Source organism: Nannospalax galili, unplaced genomic scaffold (genome assembly GCF_000622305.1).
Source record: "Nannospalax galili isolate Female #2095 unplaced genomic scaffold, S.galili_v1.0 scaffold654, whole genome shotgun sequence".
In the NCBI taxonomy this organism is placed as follows: Eukaryota; Metazoa; Chordata; class Mammalia; order Rodentia; family Spalacidae; genus Nannospalax; species Nannospalax galili.
The window spans coordinates 858,718-868,100 of record NW_008335971.1 but is presented as its reverse complement, the minus strand read 5'-3'; the positions used below and the strand labels follow the sequence as shown (position 1 = coordinate 868,100).

Here is a 9,383-nt window from a genome sequence, read left to right as displayed (position 1 = left end):
TGTTACATCCATTTTTCTGCAAATAATAGTAAACCATTATTCTGTTGTGCAAATTTTCCAGTTTCTTTAGTCATTTATTTGTTGGTGGACAGGCAGGTATCCTGAAGTTTCCAAAGGCACTATGCTGTGAAGAATCACAGTTCAGAGACTGGCCAAATGTGCATGTCCTTCACAGTCTTTTTGTTTCTGTTTTGCTCATCAAGTGACACATATAGAAGTGAAGGAGCTTCCATTCAACACGACATTAGTCACTGTGCATTCTTTCCTCACAGCTTAGAAGCTCAGGCTGGGGATATTATGAAGCAAAGACAAGGAACTATTTCATCTTCCCCAACTTCCTGATCTACAAAAACCAGTATCATTAAAACTTGTAGCAATTTGAAACCACCACATTTTGTTTTAGGGAATAATGACATAAGTAGAAAATTAACTAATACACAGAGTATCATACAAGATCAGCTTTAGCTCTCTTTAGAAATTCTTGCATATGATGTGCCACAGCTTTGCAGCATCTTTCAATGATTTCACATTATTCTTTTTTTAGAAATGTGATTATAATATCATATTCTCTTCATGTTGGTCAAAATAGGGTATAAATGGCATGCTATGTGTAATGAGAAATCATATTATTCTCTTTATGATCAAATTTCATGGGTAAGTTTTTATTATTCCTTAGTGTTTATCTTCATTGCAATTTTTACCTTCTTAAGAGAATTATTAATTTTTAGGTATCATATCTTATACTTCTCTTTTAATTTAAAATGTTATAAAGATGATTAAGATTGAGATGTTCTGTATGAAATGCACCAAAAATCATTTAAAAAACATGTTATCTATTATCCTTTCTAAATTTTCTTCTTTACTGAGAATTTCATACATGTACACAACAAAGCATGATCATTCCCAGCTTCCACTTCCCCCATCCTATTATCCAAGAATTCCCTTCAACAACTTCATTGTCCTCTTTGCTTTTTTCTATAACTCAGCAAGTTCAATTAATACTCTGATTTGTAATGGTGTGAGTCCATCCACTAAAGCAAGGGAAATCTACCAGTGGCCACACACTCACAGAATTATAATTCTCTCTCCTCCTGCAGCTATCAACAGCCAGTAGCTTCTCACTGAGGGATGAACATGGTGATTTCTCCCCTACTCCCCCCGTCACCTATGCAGAATTTAGGCTTTATTGGGCTTGATATTATTCTTAAAAAATGTTATTCTGAAAATGTTTTCTTTTCCATCTTCTGCTTCTACATAAAATTGTAGCACTTTATTTTGTCCAAATACATTATTAATGATTTTTACATTGAAATTTGTTTCCATGCTTTGTTTTGTAGTGTATTTTACTTTTGTTTTCAAGTGAATTCTTATGATCTTCCATGGTATGTCTGATGCTTCTATTCCTGTTCAGTCTGCTTTTAAATTCAGGTATCATTATCAGTTCAAATTCTATAGCAAATTTCATCCTTTATAATATTTGTTTCTCAACTCATAATTTACATGTTGTTGCATATATGGGATTTTCAACCATTTATGATATATGTTTGTAAGTACTCATATGTTAACTTTGATCTACCAGTTTGACATTTTATCTCTTTTAGAGACATTTTATAGAATCAATCATTACTTTTCTTATTTATTTATTTGTTTACTTATTTATTTATTTATTTATTTATTTAGTTAGTTAGTTAGTTAGTTAGTTAGTTAGTTGTTAGTTTCAGCTGGTGTTTATTGACATACTGGCAGCCCCTATAGCAACAGGCATGGAGATGACTACAGTAGTCTGGAAAATGGAAGGTGGAGGGTGGAGTGTTTGCAACAACAGCTGAGCAGAGTGCAGGAACAGAAAAGCACAGTGTACAAGGAGAGAATGAGGAGGCTGAGGCTGTTGGGGACAAATGCTAACTACACTGGGACTTTGGCCCTGTGCATTAAGCCCCTACCTTTGCCAGTTATCTCATGACTCTAGACCAGGGCTGGAAGTCCTGGACAACACTTTATACAAGAATAAAGTACACAGAAATGTTGCCACTCTCTTGTGGTGACCTCAAAAGGCCTCTAGTCCTGCTTTCCTCCTTCATCTCTAGCTTGAATAAGGGCACACGATGGACAACTGGATTCTGTGCTGTTTCACAGAGGCATTAATTTTCCCTGGTGTCCCAGCCCACCAAACCATACTACAGCCCAGAGTGAGCACTACAGCATTACTGGCCTAATGGATAGGTTAGGGGAGGAAGTTGTGATAGGGGCGGGAAGAGTGGTTCCAGTGGACCATCAAAGAACAAGAAGCATGTTGTTGGTGAAGTCAGAGCCAGAATACCACCCAGTCAGCACATGACATCTCCCTTTTTGAAAAAGCCTTGGACCTTGCCAGCATTCATGCTCTGCATGCATCCTTATACAGAGCAGGGAAGGTGCTATGGTGTAGATGGGCCTAGTGAGCTTTCTGGGGATTACATGTCACAGCAATGATCGAAGCACGTGGATGGTATCTGGCCACCTGGTGAACACTCCTCCCAGACTTGGTGAGTACGATAATGGCCCCACTGTAGCACTTGAAGGAGCTTGCATGGCTCCCAGGATAATAGCTCCTGTGAGATCGCCGGGTGATCAGCAACAGGTGGTGGAGTTCTTCAAATAACTGCAAATGGTAGATAGCAGCCTCTGCTGCACAAGCAATCAGGTGCTGCAGGCGAACAGCATGCACAGGATAATCCCCTTTGGCTGTTTCTCCAGACAGCATGATGCAGTGGGCTCCATCCAGGATCGTGTTGGCCACATCACTGCCCTCAGCCATGTGGGGCAAGGCTTCTTGATCAGGCTTTCCAGCATTTGTGTGTCTCAAATGACAGGCTTCCCACTTCGCTTGTATCTCTGAATCATCATCTTCTGAGCAAAGAAGACCTTTATTTAGGAATCGCAATGCCTAAATCACCACGGGCCACCCACCTGATTCCATCACTGGCCTCCAGAATTTCATCAAACCTGCAAACTTCTTAATGGTTCTCGATTTTGATTATAATCTTGATGGTCTTCTCTCTCTCAGGACCTTGTTAACTTCATGAACAACGGCCTCCTTGCGAATGAAAGATGAAAACACCGTGTCTACATTCTGTACTACACCAAATTTCAGGTCTCCCAGATAGCCTTTTCTGATATAGCAGGGAGGTCCACAGAAGCCTCTGGAAGGTTCACCCCCTTCTTGCTGCCCAAGGAGTCACCATTTTCCACCTCTGTCACCAGGAAGTCAGCACTTTTCTCTTTCACTTGCAGCGAAATAAACCCTTCATCCCTGTAGATCTTTCCTGCTGCCCACTTCCACGCCCTTACAAGTGTTCTTATAGTCCAGCCACAGTATATTCTCCTCACATTTCTCCATGTAGGCATTATCCAGTGATCTTCAGAAAGTCTCCCTTCTTCAGCTCAACACCTGCGATGCTGCTGCCCTTGATAAGCCCAGTTTGGATCTCAGGTCCCTTAGGGTCCACAGAAACAGTGGCTGGCCGGTAGAGGAGAGAAAGGGGTCAGATGTGAAGCTTTCTGTGGCTGTGTGCACATTCTTGATGGTGTCCACATGATACTCATGAGTTTCCTTAGAGAAGTTCAGACAAGCCATGTTCATTCTTGATTTAATCGTCTGTGCTCCAGGAATGTCAGTCATGACTGTATGCAGCTGCCAGGTCTGAATGAATCTAGTCCCTACTTCGTGGTATGGATTCTGCAAGGCTCCTGACTTTCTCCATTGTGCTCTGACTGCAAAAGTAGAGAGGACTGCAGGGTTCCAACGCTATTGTGCCCATTGTTGGTTACATTTAAAAAGAAAATTCTGAAATGTGGCTCAGCATGCAAGTATACTTGCAGCCAAGCCTGATGACCTGAGTTCAATTCCTGGAGCTTACATGGTGAAAGGAGAGAATCAACTATCAAAAAGGTTGCCTTCTGTTCTCAATTAGTTCAGGTTTACTGAGTCTACCATAAAATCCACCGAATACTCGATTTTTGTTGTATGTGATCTTACAAAATGATTGAGGGCAACGTGAAATATTCCTGAAATATTCTCAGTAATGATCTTCAGTCACACTTTTCCAGGTGCTTTCTGTCACTGGACATAATCTGACTCAGGTAAGTAGACAAATAACCTTTTGCTACAATCAGTCTATCTCCTGAGTCCTCTGTACATTTCTGCATCTGGTCTGCTCACAAAGCTCTAGTCCTATCCTCCTCAGTGAATTTCAACTTTTCTTCCTTTCCACGAGGGCTTTATGAAGAGGGAGTGTTACCTTCCATTTTATACCATCTTACAGTTCTTTCCAAGCATCATGATTGCCTACTGCAGTTTTCCCTCATATGTCTCTAATATTCTGATCATGTTCCTGTATTCCCTGGATACCTGCTTGCCATTTTTGTGTGTCATTCATTTTGTCAGGCTTCTGCTTCCTTAAGATAAGAGAGCAAGTATAATGCCTACTCCTTATGGTCAAAAAAGAGAATTCAAATTTATGAAGAATGTTTTATCCTTATCATAAATTAAATGAACAAGATTTTTAAAATGAGAACCTAAAAAGTGGAAAGCATTTTGAATGATGTAATTACATTTACAACATTGGGAATCAGTTGGAAAGGAGGTTAGTATGAAATACCAAAAGTTCTAGGGATATTGTACCTAAAACATAACACAGAACAGATGTCAATACATTTAACTTATCAAAATAAAATATTTATCTCACCAAAAGACAGTCCTAAGAGTATGATGCTGAAATCCAAAGACTGATTTATCTCGTAGGAAACATATACTTGGGGTTGGAGAAATGGCTCAGGGTTTATGAGCATTTGCTATTCTTACTTCAGTTCCCAGTCACCCATAAAGCAGCTTGCAGCATCCTGTAGCTCCTGTTCCAGGGGATTCAATACCCTCACTGGCTTCCTTGGACAGCAAGCACTCACATGGTACATGTGCTGACAAACACTCACTCATATATATGCTTTTCTAAAAAATATAAAATTGAAGAAAAATGAAAGTTACATCCAGCAAATATAGATAATTCCTTAAATTTCATAAGTAAATAGACCAAAGTTATTAGTAACAACAGGGGTTCCATTTATGATATTTAGGCATTGTTTGGTCACACAAACAAGGAATTTAATTAACGAATATCAATCCATTGTAGCTAAATATAAATGAGGGAATCTCTGGCTAATGTTTCAAAAGCAAAAATGCCTTTGGTGGTGTATATCCATTTGCTATTATCCTTAGAAACAAGCAAGCCTTTCAAAATTGAAAATGTGTTCTTTCACATAAATCATGCTCTCTAGCATTTAGTACAATTAAAAATGCATTGCTGCTTCCAATCCTGACAGCATGTGTACACTGAGAATAGACAACTCTTCCCCTGACTGCACAGCATAGCTATATCAGCCTCATGTTTCCCACTATACTTCATCTACTTTCTTTCTGTAAATCTGTAAGTTTATTAATTTTTCTTATACTTTGAGTCACTTTAATATGCATTATAGATGTTCATTCAGTATTTCTTAGAATAGACTCATGTATGGATGGGTCAATGTTCTCATTTGTTTTTCCTTGGGTGTACATTATGAGTCCTTAATCTTTGACTCAAAGCCATCACAGTATTCTTAATGAATTTAATCTAATACCTGTTTTCCCTGGAAAGCACATGGCAGCCTTATTGCACTTAGTATTATTAGAAACCATTTGCTCACATTTGTTTTAGGACTTTCTAAGTAGTGAAATTACTCAAAACAAGTACTCGTTTTGTAACTGTGGCACTAAATAAACTCTGAAGAAGGCATTTGTTTATATTTTGGGAGATGTCATAAGAAAAATTATCAATCATTTCCCCTTAGCTTGGATGTATAAATTATGGGTTATAGTTTTTCAACATTCTATGCATGTCTACTGCTGATCATAAAAGATTGAAGAACATCAATTTGGAGTTTACAAATACATTTTACTAATTATGAAAATTCACAAATATAGAATCTCTATAAAAAAAGTCAACTTTTCTTCATCCCTTGTGTTATGATAGTAAGATGTTCACACAGATAACATTATCATTAAATATCAATATTTTAGTACTTTCGGAAGTCAGTCTCTAGGAACATGATCCACCCTAATATGTTAAAGTAAAACAGTAAGCAGGAATTGTAGCTGGAAAATATTCTTCCCAGAGATGAGTCTGGTAAAGTAGTTTCTAAAGAATGGTGGGTCATTTGTTTTGTGTTTTTTAGTTTTATATATCATGGACCATTATAAAATTAGATGAAATAGTTCATTTTTAGGGAGAAAAGGTATACATTGGCTAAAAGGTTTGCAGTTACGGTCCAAGACTGAGTGGACATCATTGTTTTTAGTCTCTGAGGTAGGCGTGACACAACATGATAGGAGTGTGATAAAGCTGTTCACATCATGGCTGGAAATTAAATGAAGAAATAGAAGAGCATGTTCTACAGCATCCCTTGAGGTATTTATGCAATGACATAAAAACTTCTACCATTAAAATTCATGCTAACTCAAAGATACTCAGGGCTGGGATTAAACATTAAATACATGGAAATTCAGGACACTATAGATACCAATTACAGCAGTTTTTCAGAACTTTATAAGAGGTTTTCAAAATGATTATTTTACCATCTGCTTCTAGAATAAAAGATTATCGATCTACAATGTGGTGGTAAAGCTAGGGGAAGAAAAGGAGTTTCTAAATAGGTGGACTTCAACATACAGGCTGTCAGCACATGTCAGATATTCACACTTATGAAACTTTAATGTTCCTCTCACTGTATGACACCAACATCTCCTGTCCTAGGTAAAAAAAAAATTAGTTTAATCTCTTTGACTTCTACAAATCTGTGAATGAAATTTTGTATGTAATGATTTACCCAATAAGCTCAATTTGCTGATAAGTCAAAAACATAATTTATTTTCTGTTAATTTTTTTAAAGACAGACACAAGCTCTTTACATTTTGCACTACCTTACTATCCCGTGTTTTCTCTTAAAACTGTTTATTATGGCTAAGTAGCTAATTCAAATGTATACAAATCATGCATTTGTATCTTTATTAAATATAAGGTATTTGCATTTATGTAAAATACACTTATATAAGGTCATAGACTTAAAGCCAGTATATATTCCATGTCTTCCTCTTATCCAATACTGTAATCATCTTCTAAAGCTTAACCATTATAACGAACACTGTATGAATAGATGACTTTAAAAATCTGTTTCACTATGTTTGATTGTTCTTGAATGTACTTGTATGTTATGTACATATATATTCCACATAAAAGTAGGAAGTATGTAAGTGTGTGATTGTTAGACCATGACTATAGCAACATTTTATAGGGTCTTTATTGCAGCTTTCAAAGCCTATACACATTTAATAGTTTTAGTTTTCTTGTATATGTGAACAAACCAATTATTTACTTCTGATAAAAAGGCAGGTTTAATATCATACATAGTAAGGATAATATGAGTTAACTCATTATAATTCTGATGGAAATAGCTCTAACTAATCAAGTTTGAAAATCTCATTGGGAATTTCTAATATGAAAGTGGTAATTCTCTGTCCTTATACTCACATGAAGACTGACAAAATGTTATGAAAATGATATGATGTTTTAAAATTGTTCATGGATCAACTTAGATGTCATTCAACTTCAATTATTCATTGTTGGAATGATTCTTAGGTAATTGAATTAATTAAGAAGACTACCTCTCTTAGTTCATCTTAGAAAATTTCTAACAGAAAAACTACTTATTTCCATTTTATTGTTCAAAATTCTATTATAACTTTGCTATAGTTAAATTACCTACTTGGGCATGTCTACAGAGTGAGATTTACCTCTCAAATGTATACATCTATCTTAACGATGGAACAAAGATAAACTTCTACATGATGCTAGTTTTACTTGAAGAAAATACCATTTTATAAAAGGTTATTGGGAGAGTAAGAGAAAGCTGTCAGTAGAGTGCTCGCCTTCCAAGCAGGAGCAACTGAATTTGATTTCTAGGATATACTTAAGAAAAACAGGACACAGAGGCAACCGCTCTTAATTCTTCTGCTGTGGAGGCTTAAAACAGGCAGGAACTGATTAACTCCAGGCCAATGAGAGGCCTTATAAGAAGAAAAACGGACAAAAAATGGTGGATTGTAATTGATGAATAATATTCAAAGCTTTACTCACGTCTCTGCATGCATGAGCACACATAGGTGTTCATACCCACACATGTTTGCACACACTTAGAAATATTTATTATATGGAAGAAGGGTGCATACAGTTGATGATAATGACAGTCTCAGGGAATGGGAAATCTTAGTTTTATAAAAGAAAAGAAGTGGATCCTGCCAGTGATGAGAATGTTCAACAAAGCATGCTTTTATTCCTGAAATCCCAAAATAAGAAGTGAATCTAACAAAATATGAATTTCTACCTTGTTATAAAATGAGAAAAATATTCCACCACAGAATTGTACCTGATGGAACTGTGCACTTTAGAAAACACATTTGCTCTAGCTGTTAAGCATGCAATAGTTAGGCAGCATTAGCAAACCACATCTGATTTCACCAAGCTGGTTAAAAAAAAAAAAAAAAAAAAAAAGCTCTCAACAACACAGAATTTTAAACTTTGCAAATAGTTTTTGATGTTATTAATTGAAAATTTCGAATTTTACTTATCCTTACTGTGATTTTAATGCCTCACATTTTTATGGCATTTAAAGCCTTATTATGCAAAATATTAGCATGTAAAATGGAAGTTCATTATTATATTAGCTGCTTTTCTAACTACTGTAACCAAATAAAGGAGAAGAAACAATGTAGGGGAGGAAAGAATTTCTTTTGGTTCATGGTTCCTCATCTCAGGGATGCCTGGTGGCCCGGTGGCACAATTCACCAGGAGAAAGTGACAGGGACCCCTTGACTCCTCATATCACTACAAAACCTGAAGCAGAGACCCAAATCAGGGACTGGGATCTAGAGATCTGAGGCTCCAGTTGCTAAGCCACATTCTGCAAAGGTTCTGCAACCTCCCCAAATAGCACCAATAGCCATGGAACAAATGTTCAAATATAAGAGTGTGTGGGGACATTTCAAAACCTTAGCGAGTATGCATGAACCTGAAAATTAAGGATATGTTTAAACTGAAGAGACAATGATTAATATCCAATATCCTTAACATATATCAATAAGATAGCTTGCATTTAATCACAATAAACCTTTCTGTTTGCTAAGGTTCTTATTCTTTATGATGTTTGGGAAATCTAGTAGTTTTTTAACTATAAAATGTTTTCTGAATATTATTTATTGGCATGTATGTACCAAGATATACTAAACAAATGGGCAGGACAATAGATATATGTAT

The 9,383-nt window shown here is 36.4% G+C and overlaps 1 pseudogene; it reads right to left on the bottom strand.

Moving 5' to 3' along the window:
* Positions 1-2,274: 2,274 nt before the first annotated feature.
* Positions 2,275-3,661, bottom strand: LOC103732247 (annotated as a pseudogene).
* Positions 3,662-9,383: the final 5,722 nt, after the last annotated feature.